The sequence below is a fragment of the Melospiza melodia genome, chromosome 1, assembly GCF_035770615.1.
Source record: "Melospiza melodia melodia isolate bMelMel2 chromosome 1, bMelMel2.pri, whole genome shotgun sequence".
In the NCBI taxonomy this organism is placed as follows: Eukaryota; Metazoa; Chordata; class Aves; order Passeriformes; family Passerellidae; genus Melospiza; species Melospiza melodia.
The window spans coordinates 140693673-140711685 of record NC_086194.1 but is presented as its reverse complement, the minus strand read 5'-3'; the positions used below and the strand labels follow the sequence as shown (position 1 = coordinate 140711685).

At 42.5% G+C, this 18013-nt stretch overlaps 1 protein-coding gene across 4 annotated transcripts in view; it reads left to right on the top strand.

The window, feature by feature from the left end:
- The first annotated feature begins 12437 nt into the window (after positions 1 to 12437).
- Positions 12438 to 18013, top strand: part of NCOA2 (nuclear receptor coactivator 2) — a 188310-nt gene continuing 182734 nt past the window's right edge. For 2 of the 4 annotated variants that reach the window (XM_063170152.1, XM_063170140.1), the window contains exon 1: positions 12438 to 12574. The gene's annotated coding sequence lies outside the window, so the exon portion shown is untranslated. Of the gene's footprint in view, positions 12616 to 18013 lie in introns of all 4 variants that reach the window. The other 2 variants (XM_063170144.1, XM_063170133.1) reach the window with 1 other exon arrangement.

Here is an 18013-nt window from a genome sequence, read left to right as displayed (position 1 = left end):
GGCTGGAAAAAAACACAGGGTATAGCCAAAGAAAAGCTGGCTGTAGTCTGCTTTTAGTGCTTTTTTTTTCTGAAGTAAGACTTAGTTTGCTCTGTGTGAGTGACGTCAGCCCTGCAGTTCCACCCCATTTCATGGGGCAAGGAAAGGGTAACACACAGCACTCCTAGGAAAAAGAGCTGACGCAGGGGTTTGATGCAGATTTCTACCTACCTGTGTGTGAACCAGTTACACAAGAACTACAAAGTGTTCTTGTCCTCTTTTTATTTTTTTCCAGTAAGTGGTAGTTGCAGACACTGTGATTTGAGTTAGGGCGAGGTTCCTTTCTGCTTGCATTTAAAATAATACTCACATTTACAAAACACAGTGTAGGGTTGAACCTTAGCTTTGTGCCTTTTGGCAGCTTTTTTTTTTTTCAATAAAATGAACCCATATTTCAGTGTAGATTCTATCGTCATTGCAATCTGTACAGGATTTTCTCATTTGTTTCTCTCTGGATTATAGGTAGGTAGGTAGGTCTTAGAGAAACATGAAGTTTGAGATTGCTGCAGGTATAAAGAGATATTTACATACCTTGACTATTCAGGAACTTTTTCTTTTCTTTTTTTTTTTTTTTTGCAATAAACCTTTCTATTTGCTCTGAAGTAGCAATTCAGTCGTGATTTAGTAATGGATTATGGGATATCTAAAATGTATGCGCATTTCCTTGTGTAACAAACAACTTGATTTTCATTTTCACTTTAATTTGCATTTCATTTCCAGAATTTCTGACTCCAGTCAGCAAACTGGCATAGTGCATGAGGAGAAATTATCTCTTGAAAGTGGTCTTGTTTATTAGAATTTTATCTACTCAGAAATTCACATTTTTATCTTTTCTTCTCTTTATTTCTATTACTTTGTCTTTTTGTCCTGACTTCAGCATGTTTACTTACAATGGCTATGAATAATTACAGCTGGTGATTTTATAGATGTCATTCTATGTCTATAGGCACATTTCTAGATATAATGCATTGTATTAGAAGTTATGTTTTAAAAGCAATATATTTGAATGGTGGTGTACAGATGAAATTCCAGATGTTTAAATACTCTGCTTCTACAAAATAAGCAGCATTAATTAGAAATTACTCTTGCATTACTTCTTCATTCCATTGTTCGGGGTTTGCCGGCTCACTTGATTTTCTCATTTGAGTTATGTGAATTAGGAAGACTTATTAGACATAGGCAAGCCTACTACTCCCTGCTCATGCTCTCCTTGATCTCCATGATTATAATTTATTTATTCTAGTTTTTGTCAGAATAGTGAGAAAACATAAGGAAAATAAGCTTACACAATGAGAAAATTGCAATTTATTGCTACATAGCTGCAGAGGCCTTCTGATGCTTAAACAGAAATATAATACATAATTTCTCTAACAAATGCATTTTCTTACTCCTCTAAAATTTGCAAGTATTCATAAACAATGTGTCAGTGAAGGGGGATGCTAAGTAAAACACTGTGGAACTGAACACCCTTTAAAATAATCAATCAAATAGAATTCCTGAATAATATCACAAGTAGTTCCTCTATAGAAAAGGCATGTAACCAATTTAATAGGAATATGTAATATTTTACACACTCAGTTTTCATGGGTCGATTATAAACTAAAAATTGCATGTAAGATATCCAGCACGGAAAACCAAACCATGTGTATAAAAAGTTAACACATTCAAAATTATACACAAGTTATACACAACTAAACATTGTTTTCCTTGAATAAAGCTTGTTTCACATGCCACAATTCAGGTTCCTCCTCTCTGACTATTAATCAAAGAAAAGGAAAGACTTTATCAAAGTAGTAGGGGATGAAATTTAAGTAATATCAAAAAAAGCTTTTTTTTGCTGGCAGACAGGCTTTGTCTCAAAATTATAAGTGTTTATTGAAGAGTGAATTGTTGGATTTTTTTTTAATTGTATAATTTTAACAGAAAAAAGAGAAATACATGGACCTACAATAATGAGCATGAAAAACAATCTTTAAAAATACGTCGGTAGCAAATAAATTCAACTAAATGCATGTTTGGAAGGCATATTTTATTATGCATGATAGCCTTCCAAGAACCAGCTAAAACCAGGCCCACCAGCTTCAAACAAACACATTTCAGTTTCTGACTCCAAATAGCTTAAATAGCCTCCTGATTAGCAAGGTGCTTAGGCATGTAAGCAGTCTCAGTGAGTATCCCCAGCAAAGCTAAATATATTTGCCAAATCACTTAACTAAGGGTGTCTCCTGAATTTTTTGAATTGTTGCATTGTTTACCCTGCTCTAGTTTCTACCAAGTGACTCAACGACAGTTTAGCAGCCGGAGTAGGACAGCTCTCTATCATACCAAAGCCTGTACTTGGCCGGTTTCATTGTTCCCTTTAACTCCACTCTCTAGGTGGAGGGTGAGGATGCGACTTGTAGGTTGGGTTGGGGTGGTGGGGGTTTTTTTGTTTGTTTGTTTGGGGTTTTTTAGTTTTTTTCTTTCTCCCCCACAGTCCACCCACTCCTTATCTGGTATCTAGCTTGCAATGTTTGGCCAGGGAAAATCTTTTTGCAATAAACTTGTACAGTCCTTAGCAAAATGGGATTGTGTTCAAGAGGTGATCACTGCTACAGCAGAAGTGTAGTGCCCTGTGTTTAAACCTAGAGTTGTGTGACCTGTCTAGAAAAATACATAGCTGTGAACAGAATACCTAAGCAAATGTGACCATCTCAGTTTTATAAACATAAGTAGTATCCTTCTCCATCCTGGAAGGTTTGGATTTTTTTCCTACATATCGGACTGTTTGTCTTAAGAATGTAATGAGGTGTTACTGAGCCTTTTCTGTAGCTTCCTGATGGTTCTCTGATATTCTCAGTCCTGATTTATAGAAATACAGACAGCACAGAAAATAAGGCTTGTGCCATTGTGTTTGAAAAATTCAGGCAGATCTGCTCACAAGCACTAGCAGTGTTATTTGTCTATTATGCTTTGATTTAGAATCTCGATTTTGCCAATATCTACCAATATTTGTGCACTAAATAGCTGTGTTAGATTTCTTTCTTCAATTTTTGTCTAAGTGATGTCTGGGAAAGGTCTTCATCTGAAGTGGTGTATGTCTTTACATTAATGCAATGCATGTAATAATGTACTAAACTGCATTTTAAAATTTGGAGAATCCTAAAGTTAGGATGGTAGATCTGATCTCTGAATAACAGTGAGCAATGCCATATTGTTGTAGGGGTGGGGGAAAAATAAAACAATTCTTGGGATGTGGAAAGTGATGTACAGCTTGCTTGGCAAATTATAGCAATGGCAAAGTAACGCTTCCAGCATCAGTGAGGCCTCAAACTAAGCAGTATGCTCAGTGTCTAAAATGAATACCTTTCTCTGTACCAACAGCAGAAAGCCACAGAGGGAGCAGGGACCGGCAAAACGTGCCCTGGAAGGAGAGCAGGAAGGAATAGGATTTGCTCAGGACAGCAACAGACTGAAGAGAAACACTGCTGCAACTCTGCTTAAGGGCGAGACCAGCAAAGAGAAAGGGGGAAAAAAAATCTCCATATTTGTGGTAGATTTGAGGAGAAGATAAAGAGCTAAACTGCAGCAAACGAAACCCTGTTTAAGCACTAGAAAAACTTATGGGGAGAAGTTTAAAGCAATACAGTTGCCTGGGAGGCTGAGATGTCTTCATTACAGGTCATTAAGAACAGGTTAGACCGATCCATTAGGAATGAGACAGGTGTTGATCATCCTGTCTTAAAGGAGGGGGTGGACACAGATGGCCTCCTGACCTCTTTCAGCCTCATGATCTTGTTGCTACATTTTTTTTCTGGATTCAGGTTATGTATTTAACCAACCCAGCTGTATTTAAACTAAGAGGGAAGGTGATAGTTTTCTATAAAGAAATTAAATTCCTCTTAATACTTTGTTCTCTCTGATGGACGCCTTTGTCTCAGCTTGCTCTGTCCTTCATAGGACTTTTTTTTTTTTTCCATTTGCTAAACATATGGCTGAGACTTAGTAGAGGAGAGCACAAAGGACAATTTGTTCTGGAAGCCTGCATCTCAGCAAGCACAGTATTTATAAGAATCTCATCAAATATACTTGAGTTGTCTAACGCGGGATCTTTCCTAAGTGTAAGCACCAAAACGAGTAGGGGAAAGCCTAGGATGTAACCTGCCTTCAGAGAGGGACAGAGCAGAAAGGACTGCGAGAGTGGGGGAGGAGGAATAGCTTTACATCGCTTCTCTTGGAAACCTTGCAGCTACAGTGGCTCTTGCAAAACACTTGTTGATTTAAAGAGTGCAAGCAGAGCTACTGACAGAGCCCATTACCTTCGCTGTCAGGTTGGACTCACCAGACAATGGTAAGGCTGAGTTGGTTAAGTTGTGTGTAAGTACACACATGATTACAAATTGTGCTTTTCCAAACCATTCAATACATTTGCATCATCTTTCAAGCACCTAGTCAAGCATGTTTTGTCTCACTGCAAACAGGAGCCTCCAGTTAGTGCATCCATTTTGCTTTTATTCCCTTTCCTCTTTAATTGTTTAAATTAAACAGCTTTACTGTCTAATATGTTTAAACACTGCTATAATTATTACAAATGTATTTGAAGACTTAAAAGTGGAATGGCTGCAGTGTGACAGCACAAGGAAAAATATCAAAATAAACACAATTGTAGCCTCTCTCTTCTTCAGCCCTGGCTTTTGCTAAATTCACTATTTCCTGATGAGCCAATGGATAACAGGCATGTGCAGTAAAACCAAAACCTCTGTCTAGAAAAAATAGAGGTGCAAATGTATTACGGTATAATTACAACTTCAGAAATGTGAGCCATCTTTTACTGATATAGAGCTGTCTCCTTGAGTGTGCACGGAGGCTGGAGCACAGACTCATTTCGGTAAGGTGACAATTTTGATGACCAGTGATTATTTAAAGTTCAGCGCTGCTACCTTTTCCTCCCGTTAAAGAAAGGAGAAAGAAACCACGGAATTTTGTATTGTGAACAAGGTGTCATCTCTGCCTACATACCGAGGTTCACGTACAACAATATCTACTCCAAAGGTAGGGAAGGCAGTTCCAGGAGACCACCGGAGTCTGCAAATCCAAGGAGCTGCACAGGGAAGTAGGACAGATGTCCAAAACTGATTAGGGAAATCTTCAACAGTTCCGGTCAGTTTGCACTCTCTGGCTCAGCCTTCAAGAATGACTGCTCCCCATTCCTGATGCCTCTGGTGAGTCAGATGAAACTGATGTCAAGGCGTTTTCAGAGGCAATGTTATTAGGGTGAAATGGAGGTAGTCTCAGGGGATGGAAAACCTCTGCCCTATCACATAGTCCAGAAAGCTCGGGGACTATATTTTTTTTTTCTAATTTTGTTAGATTAAAATAATTCCATACAAAAATTTTGTTATTCTAGGGTTTAGGGTTGGAAGTCAAACAAAAGAACATGAGTTTGGGAAGCTCTAATGAAAATATAATTGTTTTGATAATAAAAATAAAATTTAAAAAAATCCTAATTAATAATAAAATAGACCAAGAAGCTGATTGTCTGAATTTACAGAAGTATAACTTGTAACTCAACTCTCTCTTGAAGTGAAGCCAGGCTCTTTAAATTTACTTCATGCTTTCTGGACTTTATTTACTTCAGTTAAAAGTTTCTAAGATCAAGCTTCTGTGCTATCTGTAAATCAAAAAGCTATCTGTGGCCTCCAGTTTGGAAAGTCATTTAACTGGTTCTGTGACTAAATCACTGTCATCCTTCCCCCTTAATTTAATTTCTTTCACAATGGTATTAGGTGGGAACTGCAAAAGAGGGAGGTAGATTTTAAGTCTGCTGCATGAAATGTGTTGCTTGTACAGACATGCTTACTTTTTGACAGTTAAAAACATGCTTCACTACCATTCTGATTTTTTTTTTCTATCGTCTGGATTCTAATTACATGAGCTGGTAAATTTACATGTGTACATAAGTCTAGATTTACATAGTAAGTGGACAGTGGTGAGCAGAGGTTGATCAGACTCAAGGTGCAATCATCTTAACAGTAAGTTTAGAAAGTACTTTCAACATAGAAGATGTAGAGTCACTGAGGGTTGCACACTCATGATTGAGGAGGAAGGTTTTCTAATATATATGGTCAACAATGAGAAGTAATTGTTAATTGTGAATTAATGAATCTGCCTTACAATCAATTTTCAGAGTACATCCCAAAGAGAGCAGCACAAAGGGAGCTTGTAAATGTGTACATCTGCACTTGGTGATGGTGGGATGGCCTTTAATTATGCCTTTCCTCAGCAATGCTCTTCAATATGGAAATCTTGTGAAGGTACAAAAATTTGTGTATTCAAGTGCAGGAGATCAAGGGAAGAAGACAGTGTTGCACAATTCTAAACAAAAGGTAAGTTAACATTTTCAACAATGTAATTACAAGGGGAAGAAACACTGCTCTTTAACCAGCAAAATCATAATGAAACACTTCTACCTCTATTTCTCATAAGTAGCTTAGTTCTGCCCCTTAATGTGTCTGCTTGGGGGCTGTTTACCATTTTGGTTAAAGGCAGAGTACAGGGGTGAGCTGGGGTTTTTTAATCCTCAGTAGGAGGGATGGCAATGTCTTCCTTAATAGACTACATAGTCACATCATAACTATTGTTGAACACATGCTGCAGGATGAGAATATGGGAGAGACCAAGAATAAAGACTAGCAAAAACAAAGATAAAAGAGAAAATCAGGGCAAAAGGGGAAAAAAAGGTAGTTAAAGAAAAGAACAACTGAAGTTGGAGAGCAGTGCAAAATAAAGCAGAATAGCATAAACAATTTTTTTCCTACAAAAATATCACAGAGGCACAGAATTCCTGAGGCTCGGAAGGACCTCTGGAGATCACCAGGCATTGGGATTGGAATCACCAGGGTTGGAATTTGGTGTCACCTGCTCAGAATTTCCCTCACAGTATTCAAGAAGAGTTTTAGAGGCAGGTTTTGCTTGTCTGATCCAGCACTTCATGTGGTCACAATTATACATGGCTGAAGGAAAGTAAAGAAACAACAGGGCCAGGTAAATGGAGGTGAATCCAGCAAAGTAAAAGGCAGGGGTTTTGGTATGACATTACAGTATGAGACAAATAAATACACTTCTGGTAAAATTACATCAGTTGTGCTTTGGTTCTACAGGTGTATTTCCTTCAGCTGAACATTATTTTTTCTTAGCATGAATTGTTTACTAAAGTAGCATGAGTAAAATGAGTCTTTTATTCCAGTATAAAAATATTTGAACAAATATTGATTAAAATTCTTATTCTTAGCATATACATTTATAAATTTCTTCAAAGCATTTTATTTGGTAAAATTTATCCTGATTGATTTTTTTAAATTAAAAATGTATTAAGCTTTTCAAGATTATTTTATTAAAAAATATGGTGAAGCACATTATTGAATTAATCAGGTGTAAACATACAACAAGATGTTATAGTAATTACTTTTTTAGTTAGGAGCTTGTTATTTGAAATGCAAAAAAAAAAAAATGTTTATCTCTAAAGTTTTCCTAGGGAAAAAAAAAATTCTAACCACATATGCACTATATGCATAGGATATGCTCTTCACTGCAAGCTCTTAATGAGGTTGTTGTAGCACTGTATCAAATCATGATAAAGGCAAAGTGTCCTTGAAGAACCTGAGCCAGACCCCAGATGCTTTAAAGGAAGCCATGTAAGTCAAAGTGTTATTTGGAAAGGGTAGATTGCGGTAAAGGGCCAGTGGAAGCAGGATAATCAGCAATAGTTTGGAGATGTGAATGGAGGTCAGAGGGTCACTGTAGTTGTAGGAACTATAGGGTGTGTGTGTGTCATGCCAGGGGGGTGGTGTGGTGGTGTAGTGAGTAAAGGTAGGGGTCACTGGGGAAGGTGGAAAAAGGCAAATGTCAAGTCCATCTTCTAGGAGGGAGATCCAAGGAATTACAGGCCAGCCAGCCTGAGGTCACACTGTGTGAGGATTAAGTAGCAAATCCTCCTGGACACCTTCTCCAGGTGTGCAACAGGCAATAAGGTGCCTGGGGGCAGGCAGCAAGTTAGTGTATCCATTTCTCTCTTTGCAAGGGTTTACAAAAGGCAAATTCTGCCTGACCAATGTGCCTGGTTTGTATAATGAGGTAAGTGAATCTGTGGAGGAGTGGAGAGCAGCTGATGTCATTTACCTTGACTGTAACAAAGCTTTAGACACAACCGACCACAGACTTCCTCTAGCCACATTGGAGAGTTATTACCAAGGCTGAGTAGAAGACAAGGTGGAATATTGGCTGCACCATTGGTCTCAAGGGCTGCCATCAGCAGGTCCTGCTGGTGGCCAATGTACTTCAGGGGTGGGTACTGTGAAACATGGTCAGTGACTTCAGGGATGAGATGAAGCGCAGATCACAGCAAAGTGGGAGAGAGTGGCCAATGCTCTGGACAACCTTAGCAGACTGCAAAAATGGGCTGGCAGGAACCTCACAAAGTCCAATGACCGGTGGAGCAGCATCCTGCATCTGGTACAGAACACCCATTTGGAGGCTAAAGCAATAGGAAAGGATTTTCAAAAAGAAATTTGGAAGTCCTGGTGAGCAACAAGTAAGTCAGCTGTGACCTTGCAACAAAGAAGGTCAAGAACATCCTGGGGTACCATAGGAAAAGAATGGCCAGCAGGTTGAGAAAAGTGGCTATTCCCATCCATGCAGTGAGAGCACATCTGGAAAATTTGGTGCAGTTTTGAGCTATTTTTGAGCTACCCAGTGTGGGAAAGATGCAGACATAAAAAAGAAAATCCAGAGGAGAGCCACCATGATGGTGAGGGTGCTGGAGCACACAATGTACAAGAAGAGACCGAGAAGGTCAGGCCATTCATCTGAAGAAGAAAAGGCTGGTGTGAATTTTAATGTTCTACTCACCTTCTTAATGGGCAGATATAGAGAAGATGGAGCCTTCTAGGAAGTCCACAGTAGCCTTTTCATTGTGGGAAGCAACAGGCATAAGCTGGAACCGACCAATTAGACATCATGGAAAAAAAGAAACAAAACAACTCACAAATGTGTTCAAACTGTGGAGTAGGTAGTACAAAGAGGTTGTAGAGACAGTAAAAATCATTAGGTAATGACCCTGGAAAACCTAGCATAACTTTAAAATTGGCCCTACTTTGAGATAAGGCTGCAACTGGAAGACTTTAACAGGTCCCCTGAATCCTGAAGAAGGTTAAGATAGTGGAGTGTTTTTACACAGTTTCATTTTTTTTTTTTTTGTGGGTTTGAGTTAGGTATATACTGTGTCAACAAAAATCTTATTGGTTTCATAAAGACCATATTTAAATCCTCTTGGGAAAGTTAATGAATAAGTGGGGATTCAATTCCCCATAAAGGTGGGCAAAGTGATTCTACAGAGTAAATGCAGCTGCTCATGAAAAAGGCTTTGTGCACCAACAGCTGCGTTATATGCAGCCCTGATGTCAGCAGGTGCACATAAACCATTCTTCCTTATGCATATAAGCTGCAGGTAGAGCTTTATGAGACAGCAGCCATACCTGAATGGCCTACCAAGTTCATAAACTACCAACAATTTGTTCATAACCTTTCACCTTATGGAAAAATAACTTTACTTATTTGAAAACCAGTTAGAAACACACCTGCAAGTGCTAGTTTTACTCTGTGTACCAATTTTTAAAGAAATATGGTATGTAGAAAAGGCAAGGAAAATAACATTGACAATATATGACTGTACTGACTGGGAAAACAGGATTGTGTTCAGATTTTGAATTTTTCCTGTTAATTTATGGGGGGAAAAAAGTTATATGAAAGGAAATTCAACCAAATTCCTCTGAAAACTCAAAATAATTAAAAACTTCTCTCAATGCTAATTTTCACACTAGGAAAGGTTTGCAAATCACAGTGAATAATCAAATGAATGCATAAAGTGATGTTGCGGACAAAATAGCAAGCAGAAGAATGAAGGGGAGGAAAGTGAATACAGGAGAATGACAGGAAACTTGTATTACTCTTGTTTAGAATGGATGAAGTTTTTGCTGAAAAACTAAGCCCATCTCTAGTCAGCACAATGCAGCAAGGGTGACACTGGAGAAGTTTCAGAGAAAAGCTGTAATGCTGAATAAAGTCTGTACTGAAGTGTGTTTATGAAATCTATTTCCCATCTGGAAGATGGTCCCTTCGCTTTAAAGAATAGCAGTTAGGAATAACATAATTGCTGGTCTTTGCATACAATGACACTTGTAACCAGGGCTTTGGGTTTTGGCCTTGGATGAAAAAATGTATTTGCTTATGAGTTAGAGGCTTGTAACAAATTTCAGTGGATCTGAGCATATGCGTGTAGTTAAATCTCCTCTCCCACACAGTTTGACTAGGAAACTCAGCCACACAGGAGCCAGGGCTTTTTGTTAATGTTGAGGCTAAAATCTCCATGTTATATGATCTGTCTTTTATGCTCCTACCACAGCAAGTTTAAGATCTTACTTGCTTTTCCTGGTGGCTTTAGGTATTAGTTTAATAAAGATTTTTGGTTATGTTTAAGAAAGTTAGATGTCAGAAAAAAAAATTAAATAAATCAAGCTTTCCTAAATAAGAAATACTGGAATTGAAATTATCTGTGCAATTCTAAATTGGACTGTTTATGGTCAAAATTAAAGACATACTTTTTTTTTTCTTTTCTTCTGCCCCAGTGAACCACTGTTTCACTTTGCATCAGAGAATGAATCACAACTGTGAGGTAAATGAGATTATTGCCTATCTAACTGTTTGCTTATTTGCTACAGAGATTTGCAGAGATATGACAAATGAGGTCAGAGGAAAAGTTTTGTCTCTCCAGGACTCTTTAACCCCCCCTCCTTTTTTCTTTTTTTGCTGGGTGGGTGTTTTTTTTTTTTTTTAATTTTTCTCCCCCTCAAATACAACTACTCTTACTTGCTATGTTATTTCAAGGTAATATTCTGTTCTGCATGTTTTACAGACAGAATTAATCCTCAATCACTTTTTTGCCTGTGTAAGGGCAGGGTGGAAGAGCTTCCTGAAGACTAAGTAATTTCTCTGCCAAATACAACTGATGGGGAGAGACATTCAGAAACGTTGTCCTCTCCAGCTGCTGCAGTGTTGTCTTCTGAAGATGATGCCAAAAGTACTCCAGCTGAAACAGGGGCATTAAGGTGGATTGGATCTTTGGTTACTATCACATCAAAGCTCCAATTGAGCATGTAAGAACGACAATCCCTCCATCCCCATCTCTAATGGGACTAAATTCAAATAGATTTCTGATGGCCATCCCTCCCATTTCTGAGTTCTCTCAGTAGAAGAAGAAAATATTGCAAGTTTTCAGCTAGTTAATTGCAAAGGCTTCCTTCTTTAACATGGGGGAGGAGAGTGGGAAAGAGTTTTCCTTTAATTTGTTTGGAGAAACAATTGAACTATTTTTGCCCAATGCAAGAAAACAGCTTAAAAAATGAAGTCAGACAAGTATGGGAAATTTTATGCAGCACAGTAGGGCAAAATGTAACCATCTGAAAAACAAGGATTATGATCAAAAAAATATAGGACGAGCCTAATTGCAAGCAGAGTTAGCTATACCACCAGGAAAAATATATAATCTGCAGATAGCTACAGAACAACTTGGGGCTGCACATCCAGGCTACAAAATGTCAAAAATAACGACTGTTGCAGTGTAAAGTACAACTCGCCATTATCGAAACGTGTGAAAACGTGTGAAAACGTGTGTAAAGCTTTTCTCGTAAGATAGGATTTCTGCATCACGGATTGCTTCTTGAACTAAAGGGCAATGTTTAACAATCGCCCTCCCGCCCTTAACAAATTTTAACTCATGTATTCACTCCTCCAATCTAGGGAAAGCCTGGATCTCAATCCCCTTGCTCCCATGAGTGAGATACAGCTGACACGATTTTCAGCATGCGTGTCTTTTTTTTTTTTTTTTTTCCGGAGGCAAAGAAAGGAAATAAGACTGTAAGACTGTATCCCCCCGCCTCGCTTCCCTGTTTTCGTGAATATGGGCCACTGAAAGGCGTAAGAGGGCTGCCTGCTCCGGTCCCGCCCGGGAGCGGGGCTCCTCCAAGGACGGACGGCGAAGGGCCACAGCCAAAGTCTCTCCCTCCGAGGGCGAAGGACTTTGTTTTTGCCTTCCCCTTTCTCGCCGGCTCGGGTGCCGAGGAGGAGGCTCCTGCGCAGGGCGGCGAGCGGGGCGCTGCCATTGTCCCTGCGGGCGGGGCGCCGAGCGGCCCCGCGCTCCGCCGGCGGCAGCGGCGAGGGGCGGTGGCGGCCCCCGGAGCGCGCCGCGCTGCCGCCCGCCCGGCCCGGCCTCCCCCCGCCCGCCCGCGGCCCGGCCGCTGCCGCCGTGCCCGGGGGCAGGGGGGAGTGACTTGTGCCTCCCCCTGCCTCCTCCCCGTCCAGCCCTCTTCTGGGTAGAAGGGGAGGAGGAGGAGGAGGAGGGCGAGCGGTGGGAGGGTCTCCATTGAAATAAACAAGCAGGCAGTTATTAAAAAGGAACATGGCGGCCGCAGCCCCAGCTTCAGCTTCATCTTACAAAGCGAAGGTCAGCGCCGGCGGCAGCGGCGGGAGACGGCACTGACCCCGGTAACGGCTCCCGCACGGCCCCGGCGCGGCGGGGGGTGTGCCCGGGCCCCCCGCGCCTGCCCGGCCGCCCCGTGTAGCGCCGGGGGGACGCCCGGGGCCGCGCCGGTGCGCGGAGGGGCGGCGTTGGCGGGCGGCACCGCGGCCGCGGCGAGCCGGCTTCCCCCGCGCCGGCGGCGGGGGGAGCGGGGCGGGGGCTGCGGCCCCTCCGTGGGGAGCGGAGGGACCGCGGGGCCGCCCCTTGCCGGGGCATCGTGCTCGCACCCCCGCGCCCGGCGGTGGGGGGTGGGAGCGCGGGGTTACTTCTCCGGGACGTCCCCGTGTTTGGGCGAGGGAAGGAGGGGGGGAGAGGGCACCCCACCCTGCCGGGCCGAGGGGGCCGGTTTCCTGCTCCCAGGCCAGGCGGAGGTCGGGTGCCGCCTCTCCGCGCCGCTGGCTGGGGGGGAAAGTGCGAGGAACCGGGAAGGCGAGGGGCTGATCTGGGGGTCACGGACTGCCCTGGCCGGGCTGCGGGAGGATGGGGCAGCGGGGTGCGATTTGGAAGGGACTGTTCAGGACGTTCCCCCTCACCCCCACCACGTAGCGATAGCGAAACTTGAGGGAGGGTCTCTCCCCGATGACAAAAGGGGTGATTTGGGGAACAGAGCGACGCCGCCTCCCCTTCCCCGGCTGACAACGACTCGGTGCGCAGCGGCGCGGGCCGCTCCGCGCTCCGTCCGCGGGGCCGAGCCGGGCGCCCCCCTTTCCGCGCCGGGCAGGGACCGACCGCGCCGCCCGGCGCCCTCTCTCCCCTTCCCCCTGCGCAGGGCGCCTCGCCGCCGCTCCGCGCTCTCAGGGGACGCGAGGGGAAGGAGGGGGCGAAGCGGGCAACTTCTCTAACTTTCTGCGCGGGGGTTGTGCCTGCCCGTGCGCGCCGCGCAGCGCCGGGCCGGGCCGAGCCGCGGGGGCGGGCGGCGAGGCGTCGCAGCTGCGTGCGAGCGCAGCCCGGGGCGCCCGGCCGCCGCCTCCCCGCGGCCCGGGGAGGGGTGGGGGCCCGGCCGCCGCAGTGCCGTGTGTCTGCGTGTGTGCGCGGGGCGGGGAGCGGCGGCAGGAGGAGGGGGAAGAGCAGAGCAGCCGGCCGGGCGCGGGGCCGGGGTCCCTGGGCGGGTGCCGCTCCGCTCCCTGCCGCTTCCCCGCAGCGGGCGGCGGCTGCGGGCGGGCCCTCCGCGGCGAGCGGAGCCCCACGCGTGAGGCGGGGGAGGGGTGCGGAGGTGCCGCCGCCTCCGCGGAGGGCGGGTGCGCGGCCCCTCCCCTGCTCCGCGGGGGGCGGTGTGTGCGCCGCCGCGGGCACCGCGCGGCCCCGAGGCTGCGGGCCCAGGCGTAACCGGAGCCGTGTCCCTCGCCTGCCTCGCTGCCCCTCGCTCCTTCGGCGCCGCTCGGGCCTGAGCGTTCCCTCCAGCTCGGGGACCGCGCTCAGCTCTTGCCGGAGAGGGGCATTCAGGCCGTGTAGTTTGTGGGAAACCTGCCCGAGAGCCTGGCAGAAAAAGGTGGGGGGGGGAGGGAAATAAAAAAAAATGTAAAAAAAAAGGCAAGAAGGTTGCTGGTAGTCACTGGGAAGTCGTGATATCTGTGTATCATGATATATACTTAGTTTGAGTTAGCCTGTATACTTCATTCTGAAATGTGTGTATGTGGGACACTATAAATATACTTGTAATTTAGCTTGGCGAGTCTCCTTGTGAAAGGAGAACAGCCTGCTTGTTCGATAATAATCAATTGTTGTAGTGTTTTTATATTTCTTTTTTTGTTGTTGTTGTTGTTTCAGAGTAGTAAGAAGCAGGTGAATAGGCTTTAGAACTCAACCCATAATGTTTAAGTATAATTTGAGCTAAGCATATAGTGCCTGCCTATGGCAGTTACAGCAGAGCTCTATTGCCACTGTAAATAAGTAAGCATTTAAGACTGCCAGTCTTTGTACTTAAAGCTTTTTTTTTTTTTGTTTTTGTTCTGCCATTGTGGGTGAAGGCAGTCATTTGGGTTTTATCCCTTTGGGTTTTTTATGTACTGAACTATAAAAACAACCCTAGTCAGTTAATTTCCTGGCTCCATATAACCCAGTGGCAGTGTTGGGCCACCTGGTGGGCTCCTCTCACGGGGGAATCCTCTGGCATCGCCCAAAGGGAGGGAGCTGCCGGTCCACTGTGTTGGATGCTCTCTGAGAAATGCCCATGTTGTATATAATTTTTAATGTCATACCGAAACTATTACACCCCAAAGCAGAGATCTTGTTTGCTTAAACACAGTGGATGGAAACTGGTTGTTTTATCGCACTTGGTGTAGGTACTTGGTGCCTCCCACTTTTTTCCAGAAGACTTGTTTGTTTACGTCACCAGTGGTGTCACAGATAGGCTATACCAGGTTTGCACATATTTCCACGTACAGACGTGTATGCAAGCACATATGGACAGTGATGCATTTGTGGTAACAGCTCTTTTGGGGACTGGACATAGAAGTTGACTCTGTTGTGTCATATGAGATAAGGAAAGTTGTGTATTGCCCCCAAAAGGTTAATCCATAAGTGTGAGAAGTTTAATGTTCATAGGAAATCTTGGTTATCTACAATCTTGAAGAAAATACTTTGTCATGGACTGAACCTTCAAGAATATCGAGTACAACTTTAAGAAGAAAGATTCATCTTTTTTCAACATCACACATTATTTTGAAGAATTGCATTATTTTTAACATGTTTTTATCTCCGTGGGCATTATGCAATAAATGCATGTCAAACGTGCTGCAATCACCTCATCTTTTTATAGTCACTGTACTCTTTTATTTCACATAAAACCTGAAGATTTCTCAACTTTGTATTTTCTCAGGCTTGTGGTCTTTACTAGGGAGAGAATCCATGTCTGATGTGGTTCTTCAGTATCTCTGCAATGTCTGAAGGCACTTCTTTACTAAGTGTGTAAATTCCTCATTGTGTGTACTGGTGGTGTCAGTGCTAAATTTAAAACTCAAGACATTTGAATACTTTACTAACATCAAGAATGGTACTTTTGGAACCAGTTTAAATTTTTAAACTGGAATCGTGTTATTTGAGAGAGAAAATAAAGATTGTTTCAGGTGGAAACATTAGAAAATATAAGGGATTTATTCACATATAGTGTAGTGTATTGCATTAAACTGAGACTCTGAAGTAAAAATTAATTACTTAAGAATAATGTTTATGTTTCTATAATAATTTAGGGTGTGTAGCTTGCTCATTAGAATGCTGAAAGGCTCTCTGGAAAGAGGCATGTAAACTGTCTGTAGTGTTGGCATTCCCAACTTTTCCCTCCATCCCCCCAAAAACCAGTGAGAGCTAGCCCATCTGCAGGGAGCCCAGATTTTGGAGCAGGAAGAACAAAGTCAGTGAGCGAGCCAGCTGCTGCTACAATGCCCACTGTCTTCTGCTCCTTGCCTTTGTTGCTGATGTCACCGGTCTCATTGGCAAAATCTGGGCTTCTGCGCTCAGCTGGAGTTTCTCTAGCACCTGACACCAGAATTGCAGAGGCTTAAGAAGTCTAAGCCTTGAGGATGCTGTCAGTTCATCTGAAAGAAAAGACTAACCAAAGACTGCTACCAAATTTAAATGTAAACGTAACTCTCTTTGTCTGCTGAGCACTAATAGATTGTGCATTGGAGAAAGGGAACACTGAACTAAAACTGTTCTTGCCATGCTCAGTTCTTTGTACATTTGCTGTGGCTGGCCTCTCTAAACAATGCACATTGCTTGCAAGTAAGTATATTTAACAAATTCCACACATTTCTTCAGTATTCTGATAGGCATTAAAATGCTCAATATTCATTTATGTTCATGTTTGGCTTTAGAGGTCAGAGGTTAAATGTGTTGTTGCTGTATATACTCTGCTGTGTGACACAGCATTTTAAACTAAGAACAGAGTAACATTGATAATTACTTTATAGAAGGCATATAACAGCATTCATTCATCCACCCATTTTCTGCTGTTAGTTAACTTAGTTATAGACAGCTACTCTGGCAGGATCCCCTATTTTTATTTTTAAATGAGGTGAAGTTCACTGCACTGCTTTATTTTTGTTAGTTGTTAAAACATTCTTATACTTCTGGCAGCAGATAATGACAAATTCTTCAATGTAATGCTCGGAGCAAAGGAGGCGGAGAGGGAGAAACAGGGAGGGAGAGGAGGGGAAAAACCCTCCTGAGCATATGGAGACATCCAGAAAAAGATGTGCATCGTCAGCTGTGATTCCATTGTGTGCTTGCAGACAGGATCTGAGCTCTTCTTCTCTTGGGAATTTAAACCTTACAGAAGTATTCTTTGGCTTTTACCCGTCAGGATAATGGAGCTTAGATAACATATATTTCATGTATTTATTATAGATAATATTTTGATAATATTTTATGATTTCAGGGAATAAAATACAGTTTCCAGGACTCCTGCTCTGTGTTGGAATAGCATTTTAAACAGTCATATGTATTGCTGAAATGGTAACTTAGAGTAGTAAGAATAATTTCTAATATTACATCGGTGGTTACATATTACAAAGGCATCTTACCAGTTCTACAGTTAGTAGTTTGTCAGCAGTATTTACATTATGCAAACACTCCCTATTTTAATGATTCAGTAGCTCAGCCTTTTCAAAACATACCAAGTAGAAATCTGACATGAAAAATGACAGGTTGTATAGTTTAATCAATTTAGGATACAGAATTAGAAAAAAAAAAGACAAAAAACCCAGGGTATTTTTTAGACAGTTTTAAGACAAAGCAATTTTGTCAGTGTTGTGAATATTCAGAAATAGCATTTATACGATGGAAAAATGAGTGGAAGAAATTAATTTTCTTTCATTCAGTTCTGAATTTACCTATTACCTAGAAGAGCCTTTCCTCTCCTGAGCATCTGGAATGCTTTTGCTGATTTTATACAATTATTTTGAGTTGATGAATAGTTTGAAAAATAGATCTTGAATGTGGTAGATTTGCTGTACTGTATTTTGTAACTGTTTATGATTTTTCAATCTTTTTCTGTGGAAATTGCACGTTATTCAAATGAAAGACTAATGGAAATTTTATTTAAGAGTTTTATGGATATATAATGGAAACAATTCCTATGGAAAATGTATCGTCATCAAAGCGCTTGACATCTTGAAGTTTGAAATTAGTTCATTAATTTAAGTGTCTGAAGCTATACCGCAGCATATTAACAATATGCACATTTTTTTTCTCCTGCAGCTTCATCATTATGCTGTTCCAAGTCCTGCATTTCCTTAAATGGCTTCCATAACAATCTCCCATTAATACAGTTACTGACAGATATTTTTTTTCCTTTGCTCTCATTTTAGCAGTTACAACTGATAGTAAATCTCACTCTTTCTGTGAGTTTGCTCCCATTACTTAGAT